The sequence below is a fragment of the Phascolarctos cinereus genome, unplaced genomic scaffold (genome assembly GCF_003287225.1).
Source record: "Phascolarctos cinereus isolate Bilbo 61053 unplaced genomic scaffold, phaCin_HiC Scaffold_1;HRSCAF=81, whole genome shotgun sequence".
Taxonomy (NCBI): domain Eukaryota; kingdom Metazoa; phylum Chordata; class Mammalia; order Diprotodontia; family Phascolarctidae; genus Phascolarctos; species Phascolarctos cinereus.
This window is the reverse complement of record NW_027555514.1, coordinates 223,677,757-223,696,059: the sequence shown is the minus strand read 5'-3', so window position 1 is coordinate 223,696,059 and position 18,303 is coordinate 223,677,757. Positions and strand designations below refer to the sequence as shown.

The 18,303-nt window shown below is 38.1% G+C and overlaps 1 protein-coding gene and 1 long non-coding RNA gene across 6 annotated transcripts in view; one reads left to right on the top strand and one right to left on the bottom strand.

Moving 5' to 3' along the window:
* Positions 1-9,467, bottom strand: part of SLC16A7 (solute carrier family 16 member 7) — a 240,717-nt gene extending 231,250 nt beyond the window's left edge. For 2 of the 3 annotated variants that reach the window (XM_078146074.1, XM_020990157.2), the window contains exon 1: positions 9,156-9,467. The gene's annotated coding sequence lies outside the window, so the exon portion shown is untranslated. The remainder of the gene's footprint in view (positions 1-9,155) is intronic. The other variant, XM_078146076.1, reaches the window with a different exon arrangement.
* A 14-nt stretch (positions 9,468-9,481) lies between these two features.
* The window catches only part of LOC144454332 (uncharacterized), a 64,685-nt gene continuing 55,863 nt past the window's right edge, over positions 9,482-18,303 (top strand). The window contains exon 1 of one of the 3 annotated variants that reach the window (XR_013482724.1): positions 9,482-9,875. This is a non-coding gene — a long non-coding RNA (uncharacterized LOC144454332). The remainder of the gene's footprint in view (positions 9,876-18,303) is intronic. The other 2 variants (XR_013482723.1, XR_013482722.1) reach the window with 2 other exon arrangements.

The window sequence follows — 18,303 nt, the reverse complement described above, 5'->3', positions numbered from 1 at the left end:
TGAAGATAAGTCTAATTTTATTGCTTCCTCCTCCTTACAGGCAGCATTGCTTTCAGGAAAATATATTTAAGCATGAGGAGTCCCTGCTACATCAAAGATACAGTGTGAGTGAGGCCTTCAGAGGAAATAGAAAGAGCTCCTAGAGACATAAGCAACATATCTGGGGAGAAATGGAGAGAAGAGATGATATGCATAAAAAACAATCAAAAAATGACTAAGAAGGGAAAGAAAAAGAAAAGGGAAAAAGACAGAAAGGCAGAGGGAAACTAGAAAAAAGGGAATATTGCAAAATGTGTTATTAAAGTACAAAGGGTTTAAGCAATTGATTGAATGAAAGTATGTATTTACATTTTACATGGACAGTTTGGTTAAAAGTAGAAAGGTTCCATTCCCTAAAAGATAGCTTCCAAGGATAAGAAATTTTGGCCTAATCAAACTAATTTCAACTAATGAAAATAGTTAAGGCATAAAGAAGTTGGAATTTGAGTCATGCAGGGAATTTCCACTGAATGAAATCACAAAGCTCTTTAAGTTATTCTAGTATCATATATATTTGTACTATGTTTCCTTTTACTGTTATTTTAATTAGTATATCTATATATATGTATATATGTATGTATGTGTGTGTGTGTGTGTGTGTGTGTATATATATATATATATATATATCTTATTATCTGATAGATAGATATCAGATAATTAGAGAAATAGATGGCTCTTACAAGACAGATAGATATGCAAGGATCATGACAACACTTTTTTTAATCCACAGCATCTAGTGGAACATGATATTCATAATAGAGATTTAGAAATATTATTTGATTTTAATCAAATTATATTTGAGGAAGGTTTGGATCACCTTTCACAAGCTTACTATGAAGAGAGTGATTATCATGAGTCTGTCTACAGCTGCTACTTAATGTGTCTGTCCACAGCTGATATAAAAACCCAGTGTGAACTAAAAAATTCCAATCTGATAAATTCCCTTGTTAAAGATGATATTCCCAGAGGCACATTATTAAATTGTGTAAGTGAAGTAGATATTTAGATCTCCATGCCTATGCAGCAAAAATTTTTCTCAATGTGTTTCACCCCTTCTGTGCCACAGAACTTTGTTCTTAACTGTGAGGTCCTTTTCATCATATTCAGTCAACAGTTAACCTAGCATGTGCACCAACAGTGTTCTAGACTGTACTGTAACCCAATACAAGTAATGTTTTGCAACTGAAAATGTACCTGTCCCAGAAATTCCTTTAAAGATAAACATCTGACATAGGCAGGGGAGAGAACTCAAAAAGAGGATCATATATGGCTTTACAGCCTACAACAAAACTTGGAGATCTAGCACAACTCACTCATTTATAGAAAATGAAACTGGGGTTTGAAGATGTTAAGTGATTTCACCAAGGTCAAACAGTTCAAATGTGACAGGTTAAGAAACATGGGTAAGTAAAATAGAGGAAAGACAGAGTAGGAAAAAGAAAGGCAATGGGATGGAATTGAAGGAAATGAAATGAAATGAAATGAAATGAAATGAAATGAAATGAAATGAAATGAAACAGGATGGAAGGAAGATAGAGCAGAAGGGAAAGGGAATGGAGAAGAGAGAAGGGAAGGGGAAGAGAAGTAAAGGGAAAGAGATTGGACTAAAAGGAGGGGGTTGGGAGAGAAAGGGAGAATAGTAAAGTACCATCAAAAATTAGGGCTAGAGGAACAGCTAGGTGGTGCAGTAGATAGAGCTCCAGACTTGAAATCAGAAGGACTTGAGTTCAAATACCTGAATTCTCAGACATTTGACACTTATTAGCTGTGTGACCCTGGGCAAGTCACATAACCCCAACTGCCTCACCAAAAAGCAAAAAAAAAAAATTAGGGCTAGAGCTATAAGCCTGTTCATACAAATGGTCATATAATGCTCATACAAACGAGTTCCCTAAGATATCACTGTCTCATTATCATCATCATCTTCATCATTATCATAGCTAAGTTTACATTGCACATACTATGGTGCCAGGCACTAAGCTAAGCATTTTATGACTGTTATGTCATTTGATCTTCCCAACAAACCTAGGAAGTAGGTACTATTATTATCCCCACTTAACAGATGAGGAAACTGAGGCAAATGGAGCTTAAGTGACTTGCCCAAGGTCATACAGTTAGTGCCTAAAGTTAAATTAGAACTCAAGTCTCCCTGACTCTAATCCCAGTGCTCTATTCACTGCACCATCTAGCTATGTAGTGCAAAGTGACCCTGATGACAGAGTTGTATGAGTTTTACCAGAAACACAACTTTGTTAAAGATTTAAATGTTTTCCATATATTTAGTAATGTATTCACACACCTCCTTATTTCAAGTACCTCCTGAGTATTTCACTCCCCAGATCCTATCTCTCCCTCTCTAGGAAAGCCCAGAGATTCTCCTTCCTTCAAGCCAGAGGAATAAAGCACCTTTAGATACTTTCATACACATTCTTTCTTTGATTTGTATGTCTAGCTTCCTAAGTCACTCAAACCATGGTTTACTGATAATAATTATTTTCTCCAGGCCTCTTGACTGAGCAAGACTTCCCAGGGTTGCCTTTGTAATCCAAGGGAGGATTCTCCCTTCTGAAAGAATCTGAGTTTTGTGCAAACTCAGATAATTCTGGTGCTTGGCCTTTTTGTAGCTCAGATCCTTTTTTTTTTTTTGGCCAAGGCCTCTTACAAGCCAGGGGAGATCCTCTGACATAGAAATGCTACTCTATGCATCATTAAATATCATATATTTACATATGCAATTCTTTAGCAGCCAAAATACTAGGATTGTCCTAAAAATTAAGGATAATTTAATTAGCTGGTTAAATGGTTATCATTTATCATGACGTAATTGAAATATTAAATCTGAGCTTTGTACTACTTCAAAATTAAAAAAAAAAAAGCCAGACCTAAAGGGAAGTTGTAAAGGTTTTTTTTTCCTATTACTGAACAAGGATTGCAAGTCCACTAATATTTATTATCTACTATGTGCAAGGTACTGCATTATGTACTAAAATATAATTGCTCATATGAATACAACTGTTTTTTCTAAAACAAAGCACATTATATATATATATAGTTTGATACAACCATGTTAAGTAGGCCAGGTAAGTATTACTATCCATACTCTACAAATAAGGAAATTAGGGGTCAGACTGTATAAGTAATTGGCCCAAGGTCATGTAGTTATTAAGTTTTTGAGCTAGAATCTGTCCCCAGGTATTACAACAAATCTAGAAACCTTTCTACTACAATATGATGTCTCTCAACTAAATTTCTCATTATATTAAAAGAAAATGGTCATTTTTTTTCCCTTTTCATAATGAATGTTTCTCCTTTGGAAGTGATCTATCCTCAAATACAGTGAACTTAACCTTGACCCTTTTTTTCATATATTGCTAAATTTTTTATTGCACATTTAATTTTATATTGCATAATTATTTGATAACAACCCAGAACTTTTTAGTCATTAATAATAAATAATATTTCTCCTAGAAAGCATTCCAGTATCCTAAAATGTTTGCAAATCACTTTATCAAAACATCAATTCAATAAATGTTTATTATATTATAACATTTATTATATCATAAACACTGTGTTCCAGACACAGTGAGAAAAAGATAATCTTTGTTCTCCAGGAGCTTATAAACTAATGGAATGTCCTTATAATCTAATGGAAAATGTCCTGCCTTCACAGAGCTTGTATTTTAGAAAACTTATGCAAAATTACTTTTCTTTTCTAGCCTCCTTTTTATACAAGGTGGAAGGCAATTGGGGTTAAGTGACCTGCCCAGGGTCACACCATTAGTGTCAAGGTCAAATTTGAACTCAGGTCCTCCTGGGTCCCCAGCCAGTGTTCCACCCACTGCACCACCTAGTTGTCCCTTATCTAGCTTCTTCAGATTAATCCCACCTCTTCTATGCTTTAAATAGACCAAGGATAAGGAAATTTCCTCCATCAAATTCAGAACAATTTACCTAACTATAATTAACTATTATTAAGGAGTTCCTTGACACTCAGAGGAGATAAATGATTTACACATGATCACACAGATAGTAAATAACAGAATTTGGAAATTAAATTAGGCCTTTCTTCCTCTCCGTTAGAGTCTCAATTCACACCACCATGTTGCTAGAATATATTAGCTTATATTAATAGCAACATGATATTAGATGTATTAGTTATCATCAGAGATCTGTAACCAGAGTAGAAATTGGTTCTGAAAATTTCATTCTACTGTGCTGTTAAGCTGCAAGACTCTCTAAAAGAAAATAACTGTTTTAATCTCTGACCATTTTTCAAATATGCATTAAAAAAAGGAATGACTTAGTTATATGAACATTCAAAATCTGACCTTTATTTTCCATAGAAAAGGCCTTTAAAAAAACCTGGCATTTCCAAAATGGAATTTCTAGTTTAGAGCATTGCAACACATATACATTTTGTTTGGGGGCTGGTTGAGCTAACTGCTCAAAAGTTTTGGATAAAATTTCCCCAGACCAGCTGCCCAAAGCTGCCACTCCAATGCCCTGCAAGGCTTCCAGGAACTTTTCTGGGATTTCAGTGATTGCCCAATAGAAACATTTGCAGAAGCATTTTTGTAGTTAAGTCAGATAAGTCATTTTCAAAAATGTATATGTGGCCAATCCTTCCCTGTAGTATAGATTCTTGCTCTCTCACCCTTTCTAAATACACCCATACAAATCTCCCCTTGTTTCATCATGATCCAGTTAACTTGTATTGACTTGTAGTTAATTTCTTTTTCACCTAATATTCACAGCTTGTTTTTTGAATCACTTTTATCCCTTCACTGCTTCCAATGAAGCACTTCATTATATTCCAGATGTAACTGTGATTTCTTAAAAGGCAGCTAGCTTGTACAATGGTGAGAGTTCTGAGACTGAAGTCAGGAAAACCTGAGTTCAAATCTGTCCTTAGACATTTACTAGTAGTGTGACCCTGCCCAAGTCACTTAGTTTGTGTTGGTCTGAGTTTCTTTATCTATAAAATGTGTATAATAATTGTATCAACCTACAGGGTGGTTGTGAGTATCAAAAGATACTATAAAGTGCTTGGTTAAACTAAAAACATTATGCAAATGCTTGGTGCTGCTGCTGCTGCTGCTACTGTTGAAAACCACAACAAAGGAGCACAAGATCTATCAGGTCTTACCAAGTAGAAGTCTTCAGCAGGTGATGGGGCTGTATGTCAATTATTCTTATGTCAATCTAACTAAACTGGGGGGAGTTCCTTAGTAAGTTCTTCTGTTGTTTCTCAGTCTTGCCCAATTCTTCGTGACCCCATTGGGGATTTTCTTAGCAAAGATACTGGAATGGTTTGCTGGTTCCTTCTTCATCTCATTTTACAGATGAGGAAACTAAGGCAAATAGGGTTAAGTGACTTGCCTAGGGTCACACAGCTAGGAAATATCAGACACCAGATTTGAATTAGGAAGATGAGTCTTCTTGATTGGAGACCCAATGCTCTATCCATGGTACCACCTAGCTGCCCTACTTAGTAAGTTGGCTTCAGGGTAATAGATGGTTCAGCTACATATAGCAACACTTGAAGACCATGTGCTAGGTTATGGAGGGATTTCAGTAGGCACCCATTGGCATACTGCTGGCACCAATGAAATTACAGACCCTTGAAGTGCTTGTGGAAAACTGAATTAGGCAGTTTGAATGATTTTATTAGACTATTCACTCTATTATGATTTGAGTAAAACTGTGGTTATTTACTTAAGACAGAAACTTGGTAGTTGTTCCAAGGGCATTACATAGGTTACCATGCATAAGAAAAGTTTAGTTACTACATAGAGGCTTAAGGCTGTAAGTTCTTGTCAGCAAACACACACACACACACACACACACACACACACACACACACGTGACAACTATATGTGCTGGCTTGATCCAGTCCAAGCCAATAACTAATATTTGAGAGTGCAGTATGCAGGTACTGTGTCCTGGGTAACCACATCAGTGAAAGCATACTTATTGAATGGCTCACTGCACAATACAACACCCTGTGATAGCTAATGAGAAAACTATGATTTCAAAAGTACTCAGTTTTGTCAAAAATCAAAAATCAAGCAAATCACAAAACAGTGATCATTTTTTCAAACTTACCTTGCATATATTAGGCTTTTATTTAATTAGTCAGCACACTTGGAGCACAATTCTTGCCTGTGTGCCAAACAATATTTATTCCCAAATCCCAAGGTGAAGAAAACCCTCTGAAGAGCCTTGGAAACTCTGCCCTGAGGCCAAGCTTTCACTCAGTTTCAGGCCTGAATCAGAGTTCTCCAAAGAGATTTCAGGCTCCAACTCAGCACATCTTTGAAAAGGAAGTGCAGTCATGCAGTGAGTTGCTGACACACTTAAAGTGAGGATGAGAGGGGAAAAAAGTAGTTCTCCCAAGTTTTAGAGGTTACAGCAACTAAGGATGGGAAGTTTGCTTTAGAGGGTTAGGCAAATCAGAAAGATTCATGGAAAGTACCTTGTTTTCTGGCATCACAGTACATATTCCCCTGAGACACAGAAAACAGAAAATTTTCTATCTTGTTGTTTCTATTAACTCCTAAGGGTCTCCTGCTATAATTTGCTTCACATAAAGGTAAAGAATTGGACTTAATATCTGTAAATTTCCAGCTCTCTGAAGCTCACCATTTTGTGCACTAATTCCTATACAAACTTTGCTTACAAGGGATGTCCAATGGATTTTTAAAAAAGTGTTGAATTAGACATCTGAAAATCTTATTTTGAATAGCAGTTTCCTTGTTTAACTGTTTATGTGATCATGGATCACACACAGCTTAACCCTCCATGACTCAGATTCTTTATCTGTAAAATGGGAACTATAATAATTATGCTGTGTACTTGACAGATATATTTTTAAAAAATCATAATTCTTAGAGTGCTACATAAATGTAATTTATTACTACCGCTGCTTATTTCCTGCAGTGACTTTTGGATAAGTATCACTTTGAAAAGATGAGGAAATGGGTTGAAAGTTCAATAGCATAAGAGACAGGACCATTTGGTAGATATCAAATTGAATTAGCAATCAGGAAACCTCATTCTAATTCTGTTTTTATCCATCACTGACTTTTGAAGCACTAGTGAGATGTGTTCTGTCAAATTGGCTCCTCTGCAAAATGGATATAGTATTTACCTCTCCTTTCCTCCCAAGGTGTTTTGTTTCTGTTTTTGTCTGGGATTATATTGGAGATAATATTTGACTCCTATATTAAAGTTCCGGCTTCACTGTAAAAGGGGAATTTGGTAAAGTCATATCAAACTCATCTAAATCCCTAGGGTACCATTTGGCATAGTAAAAGTAGGGGCAGTGTTCTATCCACAGTAGGTAATGTTAGCTGAATTGAATTGAATCTGGAAGGGAAAAGCTACTCTTCTGACTTAGGATTAGGTTATGGAGGGAAGTTACAAAATCCCCTTTTCCAGAAGTCATTTTCAAATGCCTTTTGGGATTAATATGGCTGAGCATAGTCATACCGTAGAGGCAGAGGACTGGACTAATTGCCTAACTGAATTAATTTGACTCGGTGTTTTCATTCCTGCTCTCGATTTGCCCTAGTATTTGATGTCTCAATGACACAGCAAATCCAGCTCAACATGCCTCTTACAAGTTTGCTGCCGTTTGAACTCGGCGGCTGTGCTGATAGCCACAAGGCTCCCCAGTCTAACTGCCAGGAAAAGGGCATCCAGTGTCCCGCTCTCCCTCTTTCCCAACCTCTGCTCTCATGTCCTCATCATCCTTTCCCCCCTAACTCCCATGGGCCTCTTCCTATTGGCCAGCCCGAGGGAGGGGTCCATGAGATAATAACCTACAGCGAAACTCATTGCTTGTTGCGCACTCCCGCCCTTGGCCTGGCCTAGCCCTGCCTCTAGAGCCAGGAAGGGCAGGCAGATAGCGTGTGTAAGGAAGGCGGGAGACGGAACAGCCTTCCAGAAACCTTTCCTCATTTGCCCTCTCTTCTATCTCCCACCCCCTTCAGTGAAATCACAAAATCCCCGTCCCAGCCTTAACGGAAAAAGGCGGCCACCGGAATGACTCGGCGGACTTGTGCCTTTGCCAGCCAGGGCCAAGGCACCCAATATCCCATTTGGCGGAGCAAAGACGAGACAGACTGGGGGGAAAAGGGGCGGAGGCAACAGGCCTCGCGACAGTCGCCTGAGAGATGAGGACACTCGCACGTGAGAGACACAGCCACCTGGCCGGGACTCGGGGGCAGCCAGCTCCACACAGCTGGACCCAGAGCAGCGCGTGGTCCTGGTTGGGAGGAGTTGGCGGAAGCCAGCCCTTCCCTGCCTTAGCTATTGCGACAGCTGCTGGGGTCCATCTCAGTAGTCTTTTCCCCTCCTCCCCTAGCCCCTCATTAGCCCTCCAGCCCATTGGTGGAGTCTCTTTCATCCCAGGCACACACCTTCTATACCCCTCCTCCCCTTTGCTGCACCAGCGCCAGCCTCGTGAGCAATCGCCCTTGCCGGCCTAAGTCCCAGTTTCTGGTGTTAAGATGCTTGAGAGATGCAAGCTCGGGATACACAATGTCAAACTAGCAACTGGGAGACAGACGATACCAGGAGTCCTGAGGCGAAAGCGCTAGGGAATCTCCTGTGCAAAATACCACAATTCCACCACCACTTCCTAACCAAGAAGCGATCCGGGGCCCAGTCCTTACTCCAAACATACGCCCACAGAAGCACCCCCAAGATTGGCAGGAGTTCTTGTATGGGACCCTCCCTCCCAACCCCTTGCCTCCCACTCACAAGCGCGCCAGTTCAAACAGTGCAGGAGACCCCCGTGCCGGGTGTGAGCGTGCCCATCACACACACACACACACACACACACACACACACACACACACACTCCTCTGGGGGCAGCTTCAGCTTTTTGTCTATATATGGACTCCCCTCTCAGCACTCCAGTAGCATGTATGTTACATCGTGCACGCAATGGGCATTCTTAGTACACACGAGCGCACCCTTTCTCCTTAAGGGCATCTGCGAGCACCGCAGATCTCCGTTCACATCCTCCTCCTCCTCCTCCTCGTCCTCCTCTCCCCTCCTCCTCTTCCTCCTCCTCCTCCTCCCCCCTGTTCCACCCGGTGTGTACTTACTTTACCTGGTCTCTAGCTCGGGGTGAGTGGGTGGGCGCTCGGCGTTGTGCGTGCCCCCCCGCCGCAGCCGGTTCTTTTCGCTGTCACAGGGTGAATGGATTTATTTATTTATTTATTTCCCTTGACGTGTCCTCGCCAGCCGCAGCCAGAGTAGGAGGAGGCGGCGGCGGCGAAGGCTGGGAGGGGAGGTGGAGGACTGATGAATGCCCTTGTGTATGCCTCCCTGCGTATATATGTGTGTGTGTGTGTGTGTGTGTGTGTGTGTGTGTGTGTGTGTGTGTGTGTGTGTAAGGGAGGGGAAAAGAAGGGCAGGCGGCAGGAGGGAGGCAGAGAGAAAGAGGAAGGAAGAGAGGCTTCATGGGCCAGCCGGGCTACAAAGTAAAAGCTTCCTACTAGCGCCCCAAACCTGCCCCTGACTAACTGAGCATGCCCAGCTCAACAGTCATACAGACTTTCCACGGACTAAGGGCATTCGCTCCCGCTTTTTCCGGATTTTAGAGGTGACCTGAGAGCTGAGTCCCGGGGAAGTCCCAAAGCAGGTAGAGAGATCACTAGAGCAACCGCAGTCCTGACCTGCTTGTTCTATAGCGTGGGAGACAGGTGTATTGTGGCACCCCCTAGACATCTAGGTGAATAAGGCAGGGCCATCAAGATCAGTAAAATATGCAGTCTGAACGTGAAGGCGGCTGGAAGAGGAGACACCTGGGACCTTGAGTGGACGTAAGAGTTCTCCTTTGTAGAAAGAATTAGTGGTTATTTGGGCACTAGGTTCTTCAGGTAACCAACCAAATCATTCTAGTGGAGGACAGTGGAAGAGAGCTGGAATAAAATAAAATACAGGAAAAAATGGAGGTAGTTTGTAAAAGTTTCCCTTCATGTAATTCTGAGGTCACCAAATTATAGGATTCCCCCAAAGGGCTTTTTTTTTTTTGAGTGAGGTGTCTAAGTCTGGTTTAAATTCCCTGTCCTGAGAGAGATCAGAGGCTAATATGTAACTTTTAGTTTTAGAGTTCTCCAGGAGTACTGAGGAGTTAAGTGACTTGTACACAGCTAATATATGTCAGAAACAATACTTGAACTCAGATCTCCCTTATTGCAAAATTGGGGTACTAGTAGAAATACCATTTTTGATGCTGCCTAAACCTTAGAAAAGTAAGACATTTAGTTAAATAGAAAATGAATAATTATAAGGACAATAACATTTATTCACATTTTTTGTTTAGTTCGAAAGCAACCTCCATGCTTTCCGATCACTTTTTTTTTCCTAATGAAATAAACTTTCTGTAGAATTTGTCCTGACTGAAGGAAAGCTTCTTTTAGAGAAGATTGGAAATTGAAAGGATAAATACAACTTTCTACAACTAAGAAAGTCAGGTTTTCCTGTTTTTAATATAAAATTGATCCTTAAAGTTGTTCAGAAGACAAAATATGGAAATTTAATTAAGGATGTAGTTCCCCCACCAGTTCCTTTCAAAGAATGAGTGGTTTTGCAAACTCCTTAACAATGGTTCATCATGATCTTAAAATAAAACTTTGGACTAGCTTTCTTTCTGGTTTGTTTCCAAGAGTTCAGAAGGCATCCTCTCTCAGCACTTTGAAACAGCAAATAAATAAATAAATAAGCGACCAGGCAAATAAATAAATAGATACATAAATTATCTAGATTTGGGAAAACAACTGCAAAAAAAATGAAGAGGGGAAATACAATCCTTTTAAACAGGATTGTCAATGCAGTAACTTCTCAAGTCCAAGACTTTCTATCTAGGTAGATTAAAGGGCAGCAACAGTTGCTTTCCATGGAACTGCTGTGCAAGAATATTGTATTTTCTTAGAAAACAAGAGGACAACTAGAATGTCAAGATGTGCTTTGTAAACATTCAGTGCAATAATTCAAAGAAGAGCTTGCAAGGTCAGCTACATATATGCGTGTATGTATATGTATATGTGTATATATATGCATACACACATATATACACTTATGTATATGTATACACCCATGTACATATACAGATGGATACACATATACACATGCATATGCATATATAGATATATGGATACATATAATAAGGTGACATAGTGCTTGTTATGTGCCATATTTTATGTATAAATGTGTCTATATATGTATACAACTTTGTGTAGTTTTGTATACATATACGTGAGGGATTATTAAACTTTTTTCTCTGTTTTCTCTAGCCCATTTCCTTATATTTTTTCCTGCCTCTCTTGTCCTTTCTATCTCTTTAAAACATTTTTTCTTTATTCTCTTTCTTTCCCAGTCACTGCCTAATAAATCCTCATAATTCTTTACCTATTTGGAGGCAGGTAGGGACATAGAATATAAAGCACTGGGCCTATAGTCTGAAAGACTGACTTCAAATCTGGCCTCAGATACTTACTAGCTATGTGACCCTGGGCAAGTCACTTAACCTCTGTTTTTCTCAGTTTCTTCAACAGTAAAATGAGATAATAATATAGCACCTGCCTCAACAAGGGTATTGTGAGGATCAAATGATATAGTATTTGTAAAGGCCCTAAGCACAGGGCCCAGTACATAGTAGGCACTATACAAAAGCTGATTCCTTCCCCTATTGAACTCTGAAAAATTACCAATCACATCTAGTCAACCTTTGGCTACTGTCTTAGTGTTGCTGTCCTAGGACTATTAAGCCTTTATCCATTCTACCTACTACTGGTCCAGAAGTAATGGAAGACTCCTTTGGACATTCCCTTGTTAAGATGACGTGTCAAGATGAAATTTGTAAGAAAATTAAAAAGTGAAATCTAAGCATATTGATTTATTAGCAAGGATAGCAGTTGCATAACAAATCTGGTCCAGGGCCCCATAAGAACCCTAAATGGCAATGACTAAGGCTTTCTGATAATTATGAGATACAAGTAAAGTTACATAATCTTGAACAAAAAAAAAATGTTTCTTCTCTCTGATTAGCCAAAGCATGCCAAAACTAAAAGGGACTGACCACAAGCTATTCCAGAACATTTTATGGTATTTCCAAGAACAGTTTTGATCAACACTACAGTTCTCTATTCCTGGAAAAGCTTAGCACTAGGTGAGTGAAACCAAGATGGCCAAGGAAAGTCAAGGATTCACCTGAGTTTCATCCACCCCAAACAACTTTAGATTTGTGTTTTAGACACAATTTTACTGTGTTTTAGAGTTTGTGTCAAAACAAATTCTCTAGTGGCAGAACCTACAAAACGGGATGGAGTGAAACAATTTTCCAGCCCAAGACAACTTAAAAGATAGGCAAAAAGAGGCAAAAAAAAATATCTGCTGAAGAGAAGAACTCCCTAAAAAGCAAAATTGGCCAAATGGAAAAGGAGGTACAAAAGCTCATTGAAGAAAATAATTCATTAAAAATTAGAATTGTTAAAAAAAAAAAAGCTAATGACTCCTTGAGACATCAAGAAACAATTGAACAAAACCAAAAGAATGAAAAAAATAGAATGTGAAATATTTCACCAGAAAAACAACTGACCTGGAAAATAGATCCAGGAGAGATAATTTAAGAATTATTAGATTATCTGAAAGCCATGAGCAAAAAAAGAGCCTAGATATCATCTTTGAAGAAATTATCAAGGAAAATTACCCTGATATTCTACAACCAGAGGGTAAAATAGAAATTGAAAGAATTCATCCATCACCTCCTGAAAGAGATCCCAAAATGAAAATTCCCAGGATTATTATAGCCAAATTCCAGAGTTCCCAGGTCAAGCAGAAAATATTGGAAGCAGCCAGAAAGAAACAATTCAAATATTGTAGAGCCATAGTCAACAGATTCCAAGACTTAGCAGCTTCTACACTGAATATTTGGAGGGCTTGGAATGTGATATTCCAGAGAGCAAAGGAGCTAGGAATACCACCATCATAACCAAGAATCACCAAAAATAAGCATGTTCCTTCAGGAGAAAATATAAACATTCAATGAAATAGAAGACTTTCAAGCATTCCTAATGAAAAGACTAGAACTGCACAGAAAATCTGACTTTCAAATACAAGAACAAAGAGTAGCATAAAAAGGTAAACAGGAAAGATAAATAAAAGGATTCAGCAAAGTTAGGCTATTTGCATTACTACATGGAAAGATGATAGCTGAAACTCCTAAGAACTTCCTCATTATTGAGGCAATTAGAAGTATATATAGACAGAAAGCACAGATATGAGTTGAATATGACTATATGACATAAAAAAATAATAAGGGATGAAAAAGAAGCATGCATTGAGAAAAGGGAAAGGGAGATATAGAATGAGGTATATTAACTCACAAAAAAGGCAAGTGTGAAAGGAAGAGTTTTACAATGGAGGGGAAGATAGGAAAGGTGGAAGGATGCACTGGAACCTTATTCTCATTGGAATTGGCTCAAAGAAGGCCTTATTTCTCAAATATGTAGAGAATTGAGTCAAATCTATAAAAATAAGAGTCATTCCTCAATCGAGTAATAGTCAAAAGAGATGAACAGGCAACTTTCAGATAAAGTAATCAAAGTGCTCTAAATCACTTTTGATTAGAGAAATTCCAATTAATAAAACAACTCTGAGATACCACCTCACACCTACCAGATTGGCTAATATGACAAAAAAGGAAAATGATAAATGTTGGAGAGGATGTGGGAAAATAGGGACACTAATGCACTGTTGGAGTTGTGAACTGATCCAACCATTCTGGAGAGCAATTTGGAACTATGCTCAAAGGGCAATTAAGATGTGCATACTCTTTGATTCAGCAACACCACTAATAGATCTGTATCCCAAAGAGATCATAAAAAACGGAAAAGGACCTACATGTGCAAAAATATGCATAGCAGTTCTACTCATGGTGACAAAATATTGGAAAATGAGGGGATGCTCATCAATCGAGAAATGGCTGAACCAGCCATGGTATATGAATATAATGGAATATTATTTTGCAATAAGAAATGATGAACTGGCAGATTTCAAAAAACCTGGAAAGACTTGTATGAACAGATTCAAAGTAAAATGAGAACAGGAAAACATTATACACAATATCAGCAACATTATGTGATGATCGACAGTGAATGACTCAACACTTCTCAGCAACACAGTGATCTAAGACAAATATAAAGGACTTGAGAATGAAAATGCTATCTATATCCAGATAAAAAACTGATGAAGTCTAAATGCAGAATGAAGCATCTTTTAAATTTACTTTATTCTTTCTCCTGCTTTTTTTTCTTTTGCTCTGTTTCTTCTTTCACTACTGTGACTAATATGTAGATATTTTTAATGATGGCACATGTATCAAGTACATCACACTACCTACCATTTTCAGAAGAGGGGAAGGGGGGGAGGGAGAGAGAAAAATTTGGAACTCAAAATCTTGTAAAAATGAATGCTAAAAATTTTCTGGACATATAACTAGGGAAAAATACTATTAGAAAACAAACAAACAAAAAGCTACCTAATGAACCAAATTTATTCCTTTTTTTTCTCAACCTAACCTAACCTCACAGAGTTACCTTAGGAGAACAGATAAAAGGGAATTTTCACTTTACCCCAAGGCTTTTCAGTTGCAACCCAAGGAAGGTCAAAGAGGACAGGAAAAAAGGGTACTTATTTTTTTTACAAAGGTTTTTAGCATAACTACCTACACCAGACCCCCCCCCCAAATTATCATCTTTACCAGTCAGCTAGTTAATTAGAATTTGTTAAGCTTATACAAAGTGTCTTATCAGATGAGATTAAAGAGAAATGGCTGAGTTCTTAAAATGATTGAGGGTGGGGGAGGAAGGTACTGAAGAACACATTCTGCACTTTTCAAAGAGGCATTTTTCTCAAAGTTTCCAAAACTTCTCTTATTTTCATAGAATTATCCTTTCTCAAATCACTTTCACAACTCTAAATCTTTCTCTCACATTATTGTTTACTCACAAAATCAGTATAAATGGCTCCATCTTCCTTTCCCTTCTGAACTCATTCTCCTCCCATCTTTACTTACTTAAACTTTCTTTGTTGCAAATATGTATATATACGTGTGTGTGTACACATATAAATTTTGCCTGCTTGAGTTCATCTCATTTCCAGCTATGTACTAGTCTAACATTCCACTGAATCTACACCATATTACTTTACCTAAACAATTAAATTCTACTGAATTATTCCAAACTAACTTTAGGTCTGTTTATACCCTGATACCTCTATTGTGCTACAGGAAGTTGAGCAAGACTATACGAATTTAACTTCATCTTCAAACTTCCAAAATCTAAGATGTTTTGGCAATTAGCATAATTTGGAAATCTACAACAAAGCTTTTACAATTTAATCACAGATTTTTGTCTGTAGTTCATAATGCAATAAATTTCTACAGAATGGTATTAAAGATGCCCTTCCTTTTTTATCTGAGTCTCTTGTATACTTCCCCAACTTAGCCAGAACTAGAAATGGAAAGAGGGAGAGAGAGAAAGAGAGAGAGAGAGAGAGAGAGAGAGAGAGAGAGAGAGAGAGAGAGAGAGACAGAGAGAGAGAGAGAGACAGAGAGAGAGACAGAGAGAGAGAGAGAGAGACACAGAGAGAGAGAGAGAGAGAGAGAGAGAGAGAGAGAGAGAGAGACAGAGAGAGACAGAGAGAGAGGGAGGGAGGGAGAGAGAGAGAGAGAGAGAGGAAGAGAGGGAGAGAGAGAGACTATCTTTCTGAAGACTTAAAGTTTCTCAAAAAATACACTCTTCTTCCTTTGGCTGATGAGGCCACAGGAAGAAGTTAGTAGCATTTGCCAAATACAAAATGCAGACAATATAAGACAGGCACATAGATGTACTAGCTGGAAATTTTTTTCCTTCTTGTCTCCAGCTGAAAACTTAATCAAAATTAGTGCACACAAATTTCTGTAAGCAATATCAAAACCTTTAATTTAGGTCATAGTGAGGGTGTGTTCAATGAATAATACCCTTAGGTCTTTCCATATGAATAATCTGATCTTCTTTATCTTGTATTTGTGCTGTTGCTGTAAGTGTTTTTAAACTTGTCCTTATTGTGTGAGTTAAAACTTCTGATGTTTTAACCTAAGTGCAAGGCTTTATATTTATTCTTATTAAGTTTGATCTTGTTATAGCAACACTATAAAGCTTCCATCTTAATAGAAGTCTTCAATTAAAAATGTATGATCCTTTGCCAGCTATGATACAGGGGCTGTTGCTGATTAGGTCTAAATTAGATTAGGTTCATAGATCATATATATTGATCTTGAATAGTTCTTAGAGATCATCTATTCTAACTTTCTACTTTTACACAAAGAGCAACCAAAGCCTGGGGGAGTAGAACGGCTTACCCAAGATAACAGAGGTGGGATTTCAAAGAGGGTATCTGGATTGAAATCCATTCTTTTCCCCATTGTAGATGCTCTCTGATGTCTCTTCTGAATTTCATTTCATCATTTGATAAATTAACAACACCTCAATCCTTCAGATTTTTCGCATTTGCTATTTTTGTCTTATGTTCTGCATTTGGAATTAGTGTATTTGATTAGATTTTCTTAATTTTTATCTTTTACATTAAATAATTCTCCCTCAAAGTCCTTTTCACTGCTTGTTTCTTCGAGGCACAGAAGTGAACATGGTTTCTCAAAGTTGATGCTAATATAGAATAACCTCTGAAAAACGTGGAACTCCTTCAAAGATGGATCCAGTGAAATGAATGTTTATTGTCCATGTTTATTATCCACTAGCTAAGTTTAGAATGACTCCTAAATAGAAGTTTAGCCCCCACACAATTTCTTTTTCAGCCACAGGAACTCACAAAGGCCATCTACAAAGTCAAAGAGGGATTTCATCCTGTACCAATGCAGAGTACCCACACTGAGAAAATCGGTGTGGAGGCAACTCCATATAATGGAAAGAACCACTGGGTCTATAATCTTGAATTCTGTCTCTGGTGCTTACTCCTTATGTGACCTTAAACAAGTCATTTAGCCTTCCTAGGTCCCAGTTTTCTTATTTATAAAATGAGCAAATTGGATTAGATGGCCTTCAGAGTCCTTTCTAGCTCTAAATCTAAAGAGGTATGAATACAAACATACAAAAAGAAAAGTGTGGGGGGGGAATCCTTATTTTAAAATAAAGAATTTCAAGTGACATTTTGGTGACATTAAAAAGTTATCTTCACTTGTGTGGCTTTATTTATAATTTGTCAATATAATGGAATAAGTAATAATTTGAGTCAATTGGAAGATTCCAAAGGACAATTAAAGAATGAACCTACATTGTCCTGTACTTCATGAATTCCAATAATTCAGTGACATATTTGCCCACTGTGAGTAAAAATATGTTAGCATTTGATGTTGAAAAAATTTTTGATTTGTCACAAAATGCTAGAACATATCATTAAAGGGGTTTTTATTGAACATCTAGAAGTACATGTGGATTGTAAAGAGTCATAAAGAAATATAATCTGAGGTGTGGCTTGCCTCTTAGGAGAAGAGGAGGGCCAGCGAAATAAGTGATAAGACAGCTGAGGAGATAGTAAGCCTCAGAGTACCAAAAGGCTGGACACTAGGCACTCTTTTCCCCAATTTCTGAGAGAGCACCAGAATAGTGTTATGTCTATCTGTACCCTAAATATTGTTGGCCTAGGAGTACAACAGATTTAAACAAAAACTTTTTTCTTGGTTGCTATCTCTTTAAGGGAAAGTTGCCCTACATTTAAACTGGCAGACTTGACTCCTACCAAATGAGAATTACACAAAAATCTGTTACAAATAGTGATTATAGAGTAAACTCATTTATCTAAGCAACTAACAAAACAGTAATTTAAGTTTTAGAATATACCAGAAAATATACGGTGTATGAGCTCTTTAGGCTGACATTAGATGAGATCTCAACTCAATAAAGAGAGATGATCCAATCTCACCCAAGGGGAAATTTCCTTAAAATCTCTGGGGAAGCAAACTGGAAATCAGGTACATGTTACAGAGCCTGGCTTCCTTTTTATATCTTCAGCTTCAAGTATTTTTCTGTCTCTCTCTTTCTCTCTACACACCTGGAGTAGGTTCCCAGAAGTCTGCAACCACCCATTTCTTTCTTAAAGAGGAAAATGTCTTTTCTATCTAATATTCTCAAACTAACTCCTCCCCTCATGTAGGTACAATATCATTTTTAGCATTCTTTCCACCAACTGGGA